This window comes from Mauremys reevesii, linkage group 18, assembly GCF_016161935.1.
Source record: "Mauremys reevesii isolate NIE-2019 linkage group 18, ASM1616193v1, whole genome shotgun sequence".
Taxonomy (NCBI): domain Eukaryota; kingdom Metazoa; phylum Chordata; order Testudines; family Geoemydidae; genus Mauremys; species Mauremys reevesii.
This window is the reverse complement of record NC_052640.1, coordinates 17033972-17048502: the sequence shown is the minus strand read 5'-3', so window position 1 is coordinate 17048502 and position 14531 is coordinate 17033972. Positions and strand designations below refer to the sequence as shown.

General features: G+C 49.0%; 3 non-coding genes and 1 pseudogene across 3 annotated transcripts; all 4 read left to right on the top strand.

The window, feature by feature from the left end:
• The first annotated feature begins 421 nt into the window (after positions 1 to 421).
• LOC120386519 lies at positions 422 to 596 on the top strand (annotated as a pseudogene).
• A 6520-nt stretch (positions 597 to 7116) lies between these two features.
• On the top strand, positions 7117 to 7232 carry LOC120386529. The gene has a single exon (XR_005589765.1). It is a non-coding gene; the product is annotated as a U5 spliceosomal RNA (small nuclear RNA).
• A 1988-nt stretch (positions 7233 to 9220) lies between these two features.
• On the top strand, positions 9221 to 9336 carry LOC120386530. The gene has a single exon (XR_005589766.1). It is a non-coding gene; the product is annotated as a U5 spliceosomal RNA (small nuclear RNA).
• A 3767-nt stretch (positions 9337 to 13103) lies between these two features.
• Positions 13104 to 13219, top strand: LOC120386528. The gene has a single exon (XR_005589764.1). It is a non-coding gene; the product is annotated as a U5 spliceosomal RNA (small nuclear RNA).
• The last annotated feature ends 1312 nt before the right edge of the window (positions 13220 to 14531 follow it).

Genomic DNA, 14531 nt, shown 5'->3' with positions numbered 1-14531 from the left:
AAAGTTGAGGAAGACTTCCCTACACAGCTTACCTCTCAATTCTTGTTTTCCTGAGTTGAGTGAAAAAGTCAGGAATCAGCTCTACCAAATGTGCAGTGGTTAGACAAGAAACAGCAAGGGACTGGACTGGTAATGAGTGAAACTGCAAATATCTTATGTGTACCTGATGACTGTATGTTTGAGATTGATATGTGGGAGCAGAAAAGATCATTGGGGCTGCGATATAGCACTTGCATATGTTTTCTTTGAACTGTTTTGCTGTAAGAGTTAACAGTGAGAGATTGCTAGTCACAGGTCAGTGGGTGGGTTTATGCAAATTAGGAGTGTGTGGTGACCCAGGGAAACCAGCAGGAGCTTGTCATGGTGAAGTGGAAAGCTTTGGGAGCGGGGTGGTGGTGGTGAAGCATGCCAGCTTTTCAGCACTGTGTCTCTGCTATTCTTGTCTAAGATCAAGTGGAGATGTCTGCTTTTATCAGTTGTCCTTTATTTGAGAGCTGTATATCAAATTAATTTTTAATTAGGCAGAATAGAGCTTGTTCTGTCCACCATGTGTATCAACCTGACACTGCAGTACTTCTGGGAATGGTACATCTCCTTTTGGGGGAATACTTTGGTTAGAAAAACAGAAAGAATTTCACTGTGGGGAGGTTGTTTTTGTTTGGCTTCTTTGAAGTAGCTTTTTACAGTAGTTGAAATACATTGGTTTGGTTATGATGAAATGTAGTTAAAGTTTCTTGTAGTGTACAGTGAGTCTATAGATGTGAGTTTCTTTGTTTTACTGGAGAATTGTTTTAAAAGCTGGGTTTTACTTTCTGCTGTGAATCCTTTTGACAATATGAGGAATTAATGCTTTCCAGACTTGAGGGTCTGTGGGGGAGTTTTTCTTTATTTTTGTTGTTTGTAATATTGACTCTCAAGTATATAAATAACTGTCCCAGTTACACAGACTTTTCCACACCCAGCACATGCTCTATGTATCTTGATTTGTAAAATCAAGTGAAGGCACTAGGTGTCATGCTATACCCAGCACACAGGGGTCCCAGTCCTGATGAGATTTTTTTCAAACATACTGTAATGTCAATTCTAAATAATAATCCTTATCGGTGTTGCCAACCCTCACCATTGGAAATCATGAGTAACCCCCCCCCCCCCCGAAAATCATGAGATTGGCTTAAAAATCATGAGGATTTTTGTTTTTTAATGTCACATGGGTTCTCTTCATTTCCCTTCTGGTTTCTGAGTCTTTAAGGTGCTCTCAGGTCCCATTTACTTTTACTCTGCAAACGGGCAAGCTAGAAACTTACCTTTCTAGTACAGCCAGAGCCCCAGAGAGCAGGAGCCTGGGCACCCGGGGCTGGCAGGCAGCGGAGCTCCTCACAGTTGTATGTTCTATACTTAGATTTCACTAACCAAGTATCAAGTGTGAACTCCTCAGGCTCTAAAACAGCCTTAACATGGAGTCACAGACAGTCCCCTGGTGCACACTGGTCTATCTTGCCACCCAGGTGAGCTTGCCTTTGTGACAGATGGTGCCTTACATTAAAAACCACAGTATTCAGGTCATTCCCGGTCACTCCTCTGTGTCAATTGCACCTCAGATCTCAAACCGAAGACAACGCTCATAGGCAATCCTATAATAAACTAACTAAATAGTTATTAACTAGGAAAAGAAATAAGAAACTTATTTACCAGGTTAAAGCAGGTAAACATACACACAAATGAAGCCTTATTTTGATGAGATTGCTTTTTGATGTAAAAAATACAATGATTTCAGGAGTTTTATCATAAGTTAATGAGGTTTATTGTCTGTGCAGAAAATGAAAGGAACAAAGTTTGTGCTTGAAGGTTTCCCTTGTTTTGGGTAGATCTTTTTAGGAAATTACATAGCATAACTCTGATGCTGCTGAAAGGCCTTGTTCAAAAACTATTTATTTTTGAATGAGATTGTAGGTAATATCTGACATTAGTTCTAGAATTCATGGCTGAGAAGTTCTGGGCAAACAGCTTGGCAGGTGGATTCAAACTGAAGCACTGATATTGCAGAGCCTTCCATTTCTGCCAAAGCAATAGCCACAGCAGCTAATCTACTTGTCTAGTGTAGCAACTTTGTGAAGGCCCAGACTTAGTCCATTTATCTTTTACTCCTGGGGGAATTCTGTGCTACTGCTTGCATGCATAATTAATGAGCCATGCCTATTTTTTATTTTTTTGCACAGAAAAAAGCTTCTGCCAAAATGTTATTGCAGTTCCACCCTTTGCCCATCAGAGGGCACTGTGGCGATCAAAGAAAGCAGCAGCTCCCGGCCAGCTAAGGAGGAGAGAGCCTGAATTCTTCACATCGCCTGTTAGGCCAGGTCAGGAGACAGACAGCATGGGGTGTTGGGGGTGTGTGTGTCAGACTGGGGCTCTTAAGCGCTAGTGGGGGAGGACAGACTGGGGCAGGGGCTGAATGGGAGTGGAGGCACAGGGCCACAGGGAGAGGGAAGTGCAGGGCCACATGGTGATAGAGGAGGGGTGCAGAGCTACATAGGAACGGGGGTGGCTGGGTGGGGGCAAAGAGACACATGGGACCAGGGGGAGGGGGCACAGGAATACATGGGGACAGGGAAGTGGCTGGGTGGGGGCACATAGACACATGGGGACAGGGGGAGGGAGGATAGGGACTGAGGAGTGGCTAGTTAGCGGAACTGAGACACATGGGGCTCGGGGCGGCGGGACTGGGACCCATCGGGCCCGGGGAGGGGCGGGGTGGGGGTCCAGAGGTACATGGGGACAGGTGGAACAGGGGCACATAGGGACAGGGGAGTGGCTGGGGGGGGGCACAGAGACACATGGGGACAGGGAGGGGGTGCAGGGCCACATAGGGATGGGGGGAATTGCTGTCTAAGTGGGGGGTGGAGGGACCCTTGTGGACAGGGGGGTTCAAGGACACATGGGGGTGCAGGGACACATGGGGACAGGGGCAGATGTGACTGACTGAATGGGAGAAGCTAGGAGTCAGCCAGGGTCTGCATGGGGAAGCTCCATAAAAATCCCTCCCCGTCCCCCCCCCCCAAAACGTGTTCCATACTTTTTCCACCCATACCCAACAAACCTCCAAATTCACACCCAGGTTCCTTCCCAGCAATTTACTTCCCTCTCCCTTTAGCTCCTCTGTTACCCCTGATTCCTCCAAGGCTTTGCACTGCTTCTGAGGGGTGTGGGAAATACGGTTCTGTATTATAGTTTAAAGGAATTATTACTCAGAGTTCTGTATTAATATGCCTAGTAAGGAATCTGTTTGTCAAAAAACATTTCCTGTGGCTTTTGTTGTCTGTATTGTTACAGACATACTTGCTGACAGGTATTTTGAAATAAATGTCCAAAAATAATTGAAACTGGTGTGATTAAATTGTGTATTTTGACAATTAATGTATGCAGAATTTTGCAGAATTTTAAAATATTGTGCGTAGAATTTTTATTTTTTGTTGCAGAATTGTTAATTTATTGGCACAGAATTCCCCCAGGAATAAGTTCGGTTTCATGCAGGTGCAGTGGCAGGTTTTCAGTGGACCCCTGGTTAGACTGAAGTTTGGATGTTCCTGTATTTTTGTGCAGCACCCATTGTCATGGCCTCTGAGTCCCATAACAACAACTAACAAAAAATGGTACACTCCCCTAGCCGTGCACTTTAAATTGAGAGGTCTGCTTTACCGCTCCATTTAAGCCATGAGAAATAACTAAAGCTATACCTTGGAGCTCTCTAGGTGTGGGTGCTGGCAGAACAGCAAAGGCAGTGAATGCCCCTGGTGAGTGGTGAATTCCCTGCAATCAGTCCTGGAAAATCCAACAATAACTGGGGGTAAGAGCAGCAGCCCTCCTCCACTGGAATCACTCAGAGGGATAGAAGGATCTTGCCATTAAAAGGGTCTAAAGCCAAATGGTGTCCTTTGGATGGTGGTTTGTAGACTTCTTATAAACCCATTCCTCAACTTATTGCAATACACATTCACAAAGCCACAAAAGGATGTAAACATTATACAAATAGTTCTCCAGTGGCAGCACACCACTGTTACAAGGCTCAGACTTTCCTTCATTATAGTTGCTCCTGCTTTTAAGTGCATTGCTAAAGTATCTGCTGCAAGAAGAGCAGGGATGATGAAAAGGGGAGTTACACTTAGGGTATGTCTTCACTACTGTCTGGATTGGTGGGCAGTGATTGATCCAGCGGGGATCAATTTATCGCGTCTAGTCTAGACACGATAAATCGATCACTGAGCGCTCTCCCGTCAACTCCTGTACTCCAGCTCAGCGGGAGGCGCAGGCAGAGTCGATGGGGGAACGGCAGCAGTTGACTCTCTGTAGTGAAGACACCACAGTAAGTCGATCTAAGTACGTCGACTTCAGCTACGTTATTCATGTAGCTGAAGTTGCATAACTTAGATCAATTTCCTCCCCACCCCGTGTAGACCAGGCCTAAAAGTTGGGAAACAGCAAGTGCAGTTGTCTGACTATATAACAGACAGGAAGTGGCAGGTAGTGCGTAGAACAGGGCTGGGGAGTTAGGAAACCTGTACCACTGACTTGCTGTATGATCTTGTCAGTCACTTTTGCGCTCTCTGCCGCCATTTCCCATCTCTACAGTGAGAAAAAAATACTGACCTATCCACAGCTAGGTGTAGCCCTAGATATTGCAAGGCCTTCTCCAAAGTAACGCATGCAAGGAGTCATCTAGCACCCTCTGCCAGTTGTTGCCACGGCTACCTATGCTTCGCCCCTGGCTGGGCAAAGCCAGTGAAGAGACAAGAGCTGGTCTGAGCGACACAGCGCTGAGCCACTCAGCATCCTCCTGCCTCTGGCGTGGAACAAACGGGAGATTGGGCAACCTGGGCAGAGGTAGAATGGTGCAAAGTGAGAGCATGCTGTGCCAGGGACAGATGCCACGTGCTGCTCTCAGCGCGCGCACGTTACTGACACAGTGCCCGTGGCGGGAGATGCGAGATAGGGGAGGGGTGTTAGGCTGCTAACGCTGGGAAAACTCTGCCTGCGGGAATGAAGAGTGCCCCCGTGACCAGGCTCTGGGCAAGAGGGGGCACTCCGGGTGGCTGAGGACGCCTTCCTTCCCAGAGGTGGCTACACAGCTCACAAGTCAGCCGTGGACCCGTGTTCCCTCCTAGCCCCAGTTCTTTTGGTGCAGAACACCCTCAGGAGTATTTGATGTATGACAGCTGTTATGCTGGTTGCAACTGCTATGGTTAAAGTTGCAAAAAAGTTTCCATTATAACCTATTGTGTTCGCCCACTGCTACCTTCCTAAACTTTCTCTCTTGGGACTAAAATTTTCTATGATTGGTACCTATTGAAAATATCTAAAGACATGTCCTGCCCTTACTCTGGGGAACTTCAAAGGGAATGCCATGCAGATTTAACTATATGGCCTTTAGTGCTTCTGTTTGAAATCCTGTACTTTGGTTGTGCTGATTTTTTTTAATTGAGGGAATGGGGTTGTGGTCTTCTGACCCCCCCTTAAATTCTCCCTGGCCTGGAAATATGCACTTACATAAAAAAATTCTAGCAGTATGTTAATTACCCAGACTAAGATAGAGTTAAGCAATGAGGTAGGTAGTAACTCTGCTGCAATCTGATGGTACTGAATTTAATTCCAACAATCTCCCATTTGAAATTTCAGGCCCTTGTCATCAAGGAAGGGTGGGGGTTGCCACCCCCATTCCCCCCAAATCTGCAGGAACATGGATGCTTGACCTTTGAACATAAAATGCATATCTTTATCTCTTCTGTTACTTACCACATAAGAGAGAGAGACAGACTCATAGAGCATTATTAAAATCTCAAAGCTATTCTAGTATCAGAGGGGTAGCCATGTTAGTCTGTATCTGTAAAAAGCAACAACGAGTCCTGTGGCACCTTATAGACTAACAGACCTATTGGAGCATAAGCTTTCATGATGAATACCCACTTCGTCCGATGCAACAAAGCTGTTCTAGTACCTCAGTTAGCTGGAGATCAATGAACCTCATGCTCAGGTTTGAGGAGTCTTGAGAGGAGATAATTTTATGGGGATCTTTAAGAGATTTTTGTATCCCTTTCCCCCACACTTTGTATAACACTTGTCTTCTTTCACTGTAAGTGGTTCAGAGCAGGGAACTTTTCTACGTCTTTGTCGAGCCCCAGAGCAGTGGGGCCCTAATCCTGATCGGAGCTTCTGGATGCAGCCATATTAAAAATATTAAATAATAGTAATTAATAATTTGCTGCCCCAATAACTGCAGTTCTTAGTTTGAGAACCCTGGGGCTAGACTGGACAACTATTACATGGGTGAGCACTTACATGAGGAGCCCTAGTCAGGAATAAATGCTCAATAATCTGAAGTGGGTATTCACCCACAAAAGCTCATGCTCCAGTACGTCTGTTAGTCTATAAGGTGCCACAGGACTCTTTGCTGCTTTTACAGAACCAGACTAACACGGCTACCCCGCTAACTATTGCAGAATCAGCCCCAAGAGACCAATTCCCGGAGTCTCAGAGCACGTTGCTGTGCACAAGCCGGCCGGGCTGCACTGACCGCAGGGGGCGGGATCCCCTGCAGGCTCCGGGCAATGGCCGGTCCGGCCCCGCCGGCTCAGTGGCCCTCGCACCGGCCCTTTCCCGCGGGCAAATGGGAGCGACCAGCGCCCGAGCCCGACTGCACCGCCCGAGGCGCAGAGCCCGGCACCCGCAGGCTCCCGGTCGGAGGCGTCTCCCGCGCGGCCCCGGGTAACCAATGCGCGGGGCTGCGCCTGGGGCAGCTGCTGGGATCCCGGGAGCCGCCGCCCCGCCCGGAGCCGCGTCCCAGGGGCTGCAGCCGCAGCTCAGAGGCCGGGCTCCTCCCGCGCTCTCCGACCGCCCCGGCCATGCTAATTTCCACCCCCAGAATGCATTGCGCGCCCGCAGCCGCCTCCCGTGGCCACGGGCTGGGTTTGCTCCAGGAGAGCCCGGTTCCGAGGAGCGAACGCGCGGGGTGATCGGGCCGGTGCGCGGAGCTGTAAACACGCGGGGTTCAGGCCCCGGTTAGTGCAGTCACCGTGAGATAGTGAAGTGTTGCTCTTGCCCCGGCAGCGCTTGTGCGGAGTGTGGGGTATACTCTGGTTTCTCTTCAGATCGTATAAATCTTTCGCCTTTTACTAAAGATTTCCGTGGAGAGGAACATTTATGAGTTTCTATCCAATTTTTTGAGGCTTCACTTCGGTGAAGCTACCCAATGTTGTTAAAAAATAGAAAAAAAATCGTTCGTTTTGTACAGTGAATGTTGTGTTTATTTTAATAAATGTTTTGTTTACTATTAACAGGGAAAGTTATTGTGAGATTTTTTTAATTATAGGTCTTTTATTTTAGAAGGGATTATTTTTTATATGTAACAGACTCTACTGTGTAAATACATTTAGGATTTAAAATTACTGAGGTTTTTTCTAAACTGGGTGTATTTTGTGCCCCATGTTGCTGTTAGGTTGAACATGTTTGCTTAGTATTAATGATTTATCAAGACAATACTTGTATAATGTAAAAATAACTTGCAGTTTATTTTAAATAGTCATTTTCTTTGTGCATTGTTTCATTTCCAAATTAAGGATTTAGGATATTAACTAATCCCTATGCCCTAGCTCTAGCTGCATGTTTTCTGTTATTTAATGGTGGAAAAAGGGGTTACTCATATTAGGCTAAATCAGGGGTCTCAAACTCCCAGCTTGCAGGCCACCTGCAGCCCACGAACCTCCCCAACGTGGCCTGCTGGGCTCCAGCAGTTTTGACTGCTGCTATGCATTGAGCTGAAGTTTTCAGAGAATTATTTGACTCCAAGATCGCTTTCTTGAGAGGTTAACAGCTAATTCAGAACACATCATTTTATATGTGTAGTTGGGATTATTTTTTTCCAATGTGCATCACTTTGCATTTCTCAACATTGAATTTAATCGGCCAGTTTGTACGCCCCCCTGGCTGACATCCTGAGAGCGATGGGCTACGAGGTGCTGATGGATGCCCTGATTGTCGGAGCCCTAGGCACCTGGGACCCCTGCAACGAGCGTGTGCTGCAGACCTGCGGGATCGGTCACACTACACATGGCTCATGCAGCCTCTTATGGTCTCAGACACTATCCAATGGTCCAGGGACATCTACATCGAACACATCACCGGCCACTGACAGTACCAGGAGGTGTGAGCCAGAGCCACATCGTTCTTTGACTATGAGAAAGGGACCAAGAGGCTTTGTCTGTTGGCTGACATGAACTGGAACCATAAATTCCCTGAACATTAAATGTCACCAAATTAGGGTCAATCCATCCTCATAATCATATCCACTCATTCTTGCACTGTAAACTCTTCGGGGCAGGGAATGTTTCTACCTCTTTGTCGAGCCCCAGAGCAGTGGGGTCCTGATTGGAGCAGCCATATCAAAAATATTAAATAATAGTAATTAATAATTTGCTGCCCCAATAACTGCAGTCCTGAGTCTGAGAACCCTGGGGCTAGACTGGGCAACCATTACATGGGCGAGCACTTACGTGAGGAGCCCTAGTCAGGAATGTGAGTGCTCAATAACCCGAGTAACTGTTGCAGAATCAGCCCCAAGAGACCATTTCCCGGAGTCTCAGAGCACGTTGCTGTGCACAAGCCGGCCGGGCTGCACTGACCGCAGGGGGCGGGATCCCCTGCAGGCTCCGGGCAATGGCCGGTCCGGCCCCGCCGGCTCAGTGGCCCTCGCACCGGCCCCTTCCCGCGGGGAAACGGGAGCGACCAGCGCCCGAGCCCGACTGCACCGCCCGAGGCGCAGAGCCCGGCACCCGCAGGCTCCCGGCCGGAGGCGTCTCCCGCGCGGCCCCGGGTAACCAGTGCGCGGGGCTGCGCCCGGGGAAGCTGCTGGGATCCCGGGAGCCGCCGCCCCGCCCGGAGCCGCGTCCCAGGGGCTGCAGCCGCAGCTCAGAGGCCGGGCTCCTCCCGCGCTCTCCGACCGCCCCGGCCATGCTAATTTCCATCCCCAGAATGCATTGCGCGCCCGCAGCCGCCTCCCGTGGCCACGGGCTGGGTTTGCTCCCGGAGAGCCCGGTTCCGAGGAGCGAACGCGCGGGGTGATCTGGCCGGTGCGCTGGGCTGTAAACACGCGGGGTTCAGGCCCCGGTTAGTGCAGTCACCGTGAGATAGTGAAGTGTTGCTCTTGCCCTGGCAGCGCTTGTGCGGAGTGTGGGGTATACTCTGGTTTCTCTTCAGATCGTATAAATCTTTCGCCTTTTACTAAAGATTTCCGTGGAGAGGAACATTTATGAGTTTCTACCCAATTTTTTGAGGCTTCACTTCGGTGAAGCTACCCAATGTTGTTAAAAATAGAAAAAGTATTGTTTGTTGTTTGTGCTGAAAGTGTTTGTTTGTTTTGATGTTTTTTCTTTACTATTAATGGGGGGTATTTTGAGACTTTTTGTGTGTGTGTGCAAATTATGGGTGTTTTTTTGAGAAATTCTATTTTGTATGTAACAGATTCTACTGTGTAAATACATTTAGGATTTAATATGTTACTGAGGTTTTTTTCTAAACTGGGTGTATTTCGTGCCCCATGTTGCTGTTAGGTTGAACATGTTTGTTTAGTATTAATGATTTATCAAGACAATACTTGTATAATGTAAAAATAACTTGCAGTTTATTTTAAATGGTCATTTTGTGCATTAGCAGCAGCTAATTGTGCATTGTTTCATTTCCAAATTAAGGATTTAGGATATTAACTAATCCCTATGCCCTACGCACAGAATTTAGCTCTAGTTGCATGTTTTCTGTTATTTAATGGGGGGAAAAGAGGTTACTCATATTGGGCTAAATCAGGGGTCTCAAACTCCCAGCTTGCAGGCTACCTGTGGCCCGCAAACCTCCCCAACGTGGCCTGCTGGGCTCCAGCAGTTTTGGGGCTGGATCTCTCCCTTGGCTACACGTGCTGCCCCTGGGGAACTCCCCTTCCGCCTATGCAGTTTACAATGGCCCAGGGCCCTGGCAGCACAGCTGAGCAGAGTCTGCCTGCTCGCTCCAGGTGTCTGTCGGCCCCTCCCTGTGGCCCCGGGGTGGGGCGGGGCTGTGCCTCCGTGCGCTTGTGTCCCCAGCGCCCCTGCCCACCCCACCTTGGAACCCCAGGTAAGTGCTGCCCCCCGACCTGCTCCCAGAGACTGCACCATCCCCCCACATATCCCCTCTTGCCCCCAAACTCCTTTCCAAAGCCTGCACCTCCTTCCCAAACACACCCTCCCGCCCCAAACTCCCTCCCAGAGCCTGCACCCCTCCCCCCTCGAGCCTGCACCCCCTCCTCCTGCACCCCCACCTCTGCCCCAGCCAAGAGCCTGAACCCAGCACCCAAACTCCCTCCCAGAGCCTGCACCCCAGACCCCCTCCCCCACCCAAACTCCCTCCCAGAACCCCTCTCACCCCTTCTGTACCCAAACTCCCTCCCAGACCCTGCACCCCTCCCCCCTCAAGCCTGCACCCCCTCCTCTGCCCCAGCCAAGAGCCTGCACCCAGCACCCAAACTCCCTCCCAGAGCCTGCACCCCAATCCCCTACCCCAGACCTCCTCCCCAACCCAAACTCCCTCCCAGAACCTTAGGTAGTTGGGGGGCAGAGTTTGGGGGGGAAGGAGTTTTGGGGGGCGGGTTCCAGGGAGCATGAGTGACATTTTTGTCCCACTGGGAGGATTTGAGGACTGGCACTGGCCCTAAGGTAAATTGAGTTTGAGACTCCTGGCCTAAATGATGTTATGCAGAAATCACAATTAATTCTTTGACCCCAGATTTTCCTGTAAGAACATCAGAACTGCCATACTGGGTCACACCAATGGTTGATCTCACCCAGTATCCTGTCTCTGATCATGGCCAGTACCAGAGCTTCAGAGGGAGTGTACAGAACAGGGCAGTTGGAGTGTTCTCTTGTCTTCCCCCTCCCAGTCTCTGTAGTCAGAGGTTTAGGGTTGCCTCAAGCATGGTGTTGTATCCCTGGCCATCTTGGCTAATAGCCTGTCCTCCATTAACTTATCTAGTTCTTATCTGTATTATGGGAAAAGGTGAATAATACTTCTCTACTCACTTTTTCTACACCTTTCAGCATGTTATAGACGTCTATCAGATCCCTCTTTATTTGCCTCGTCTCTAAACTGAACAGCACTAATGTTTTTAGTTTCTCCTCATATGGAAGCCATTCCATGCTCTTCATCATCATTGCTCCCCTGCTCTGAATGTTTTCCAGTTCCATTATACCCTTTTTCAAGTGGGGCCACCAGAACTGGGCACAGTATTCAAGGTGTGGGTGCACCAACGATTATATAGTGTCATTATATTTTCTATCCCTTTCCTGACAGCCTCTTTGACTGCTGCTATGCATTGAGCTGAAGTTTTCAGAGAATTATGTGACTCCAAGATCGCTTTCTTGAGAGGTTAACAGCTAATTCAGAACACATCATTTTATATGTGTAGTTGGGATTATTTTTTTCCAGTGTGCATCACTTTGCATTTCTCAACATTGAATTTAATCGGCCAGTTTGTACGCCCCCCTGGCTGACATCCTGAAAGCGATGGAATACGAGGTGCAGATGGATGCCCTGATTGTCGGAGCCCTGGGCACCTGGGACCCCTGCAACGAGCATGTGCTGCAGACCTGCAGGATCGGTCGCACTACGCATGGCTCATGCAGCCCCTCATGATCTCAGACACCATCCAATGGTCCAGGGACATCTACATCGGACACATCACCGGCCACCGACAGTACCAGGAGGTGTGAGCCAGAGCCACATCGTTCTTTGACTATGAGAAAGGGACCAAGAGGCTTTGTCTGTTGGATCACATGAACTGGAACCATAAACTCCCTGAACATTAAATGTCACCAAATGAGGGTCAATCCATCCTCATAATCATATCCACTCATTATACTCCACACCCGAACACAGCCATTATATGAACAACATACCCTCATATCTCAATGTCTGTACTAAGACCCATCAACCTTTTACCCCCAATCTGTACTGTTCACTTTTTTTAAACATCATTTTAATAAAAATTTTAAACTTAAAATCTCAAAGCTGTACTAGTACCTCAATTAGCTGGAGATCAATCGACCTCATGCTCAGGTTTTAGGCGTCTTGAGAGGAGGAGAGAATGGGGATCTTTAAGAGATTTTCGTATCCCTTTTCCCCACACTTTGTATAACACTTGTCTTCTTTCACTGTAAGTGGTTCACAGCAGGGAACTTTTCTACGTCTTTGTCGAGCCCCAGAGCAGTGGGGCCCTAATCCTGATCGGAGCTTCTCGGTGCAGCCATATTAAAAAATAATAGTCATTAATAATTTGCTGCCCCAAGAACTGCAGTTCTTAGTCTGAGAACCCTGGGGCTAGACTGGGCAACCATTACCTGGGCGAGCACTTACGTGAGGAGCCCTAGTCAGGAATGTGAGTGCTCAATAACCCGAGTAACTGTTGCAGAATCAGCCCCAAGAGACCAATTCCCGGAGTCTCAGAGCACGTTGCTGTGCACAAGCCGGCCGGGCTGCACTGACCGCAGGGGGCGGGATCCCCTGCAGGCTCCGGGCAATGGCCGGTCCGGCCCCGCCGGCTCAGTGGCCCTCGCACCGGCCCTTTCCCGCGGGCAAACGGGAGCGACCAGCGCCCGAGCCCGACTGCACCGCCCGAGGCGCAGAGCCCGGCACCCGCAGGCTCCCGGCCGGAGGCGTCTCCCGCGCGGCCCCGGGTAACCAGTGCGCGGGGCTGCGCCCGGGGCAGCTGCTGGGATCCCAGGAGCCGCCGCCCCGCCCGGAGCCGCGTCCCAGGGGCTGCAGCCGCAGCTCAGAGGCCGGGCTCCTCCCGCGCTCTCCGACCGCCCCGGCCATGCTAATTTCCATCCCCAGAATGCATTGCGCACCCGCAGCCGCCTCCCGTGGCCACGGGCTGGGTTTGCTCCCGGAGAGCCCGGTTCCGAGGAGCGAACGCGCGGGGTGATCGGGCCGGTGCGCGGGGCTGTAAACACGCGGGGTTCAGGCCCCGGTAAGTGCAGTCACCGTGAGATAGTGAAGTGTTGCTCTTGCCCCGGCAGCGCTTGTGCGGAGTGTGGGGTATACTCTGGTTTCTCTTCAGATCGTATAAATCTTTCGCCTTTTACTAAAGATTTCCGTGGAGAGGAACATTTATGAGTTTCTACCTAATTTTTTGAGGCTTCACTTCGGTGAAGCTACCCAATGTTGTTGAAAAATAGAAAAAAAAAGCGTTTGCTTTGTATGTTTAAAGAGTCTTTATTTTTGTAAGATTATTTTGACCGTTTGTTGTGGAGGTTCTTTAAAAGGAAAATGTGATTTGTTTTCTGTGATAGGTTATACTTGTAAAGTATGTTTGGAGTTAAAATATTGATGAGGTTCTAAGCTGGGAGTATTTTGTGATTCCTGTTAATATTAGGTTGAACATATTTGCTTAGTACAGTAATTTCTTGCTCAAATGGGACTTTAAGGGAAATGATGGTAAGTGAATCCTATTTTCCCATAAGAATTAATGTGAATGGGAAAGGTTAGGTTCCAGAGAAATTGTTTTCACCAGACAAAAGTCTCTCTCTCTCTATCTATCTTTTAAACAAACAATTTAAGACTACACAGTGATGATTCTTTTGAAGCTTGGTTGAGGTGGTGAAGTCAGAGGGAGGGGGGGAGGGATATTTCCCTGGCAATACCTTGCTGCTAAATGATGAACTAGCACTCTGCTGAGCCCTCAAGGGTTAACCCGTTGTTAATGTAGCCTCACACTCTACAAGACAGCACAAAAGGAGAGAGGGGAGACAGCATGACAGACAGGGACAGAGAAATACACCCAGTGTGAGAGAGGGATGCACATTGTTCCTTTACGGACGCTGACCCCACTCTAAGTACGTTGCCTTTTTAAGTAGATCAGCAAGTTGAGACAGCAGCTGCTGCCAGCAAGCTCCCTCCGTCCTGAGCCCTGTCGTATTCCCCCCTGCTCTATGGAGATGGGGTAAGCTGGGTGCAGGATCAGGGGGAAGAGGGACACCCTGACATTAGCCCCCCTCTTCCTGCCTCTGCACAGCAAGCAGGAGACTCCCAGGAGCAGCTCCAAGGCAGAGGGCAGGAGCAGCACATGGCAGTGGGGGGTGGGATAGCTGAACTGCCGGCAATTGATAGCCTGCTGGGTGGCCCACCCTGCCGTATCTAGTTCTTATCTGAACCCAGTTATACTTTTGGCCATCAGAACAAACCATGGCAATGAGTTCCACGGGTCAGTTTAATCAGGTGAGGGCCCCTCTCCGTTTTGTTTCTTTGTATTATGGGAAAAGGTAAATAATACTTCTCTATTCACTTTTTCTACACCTTTCAGCATGTTATAGACTTCTATCAGATCTCTCTTTAGTTGCCTCTTCTCTAAACTGAACAGCACTAATGTTTTTAGTCTCTCCTCATATGGAAGCTATTTCCATGCTCTTCATCATCATGTAAAAGCCGCAGAGTCCTGTGCTCCAATACATCTGTTAGTCTTTAAATTG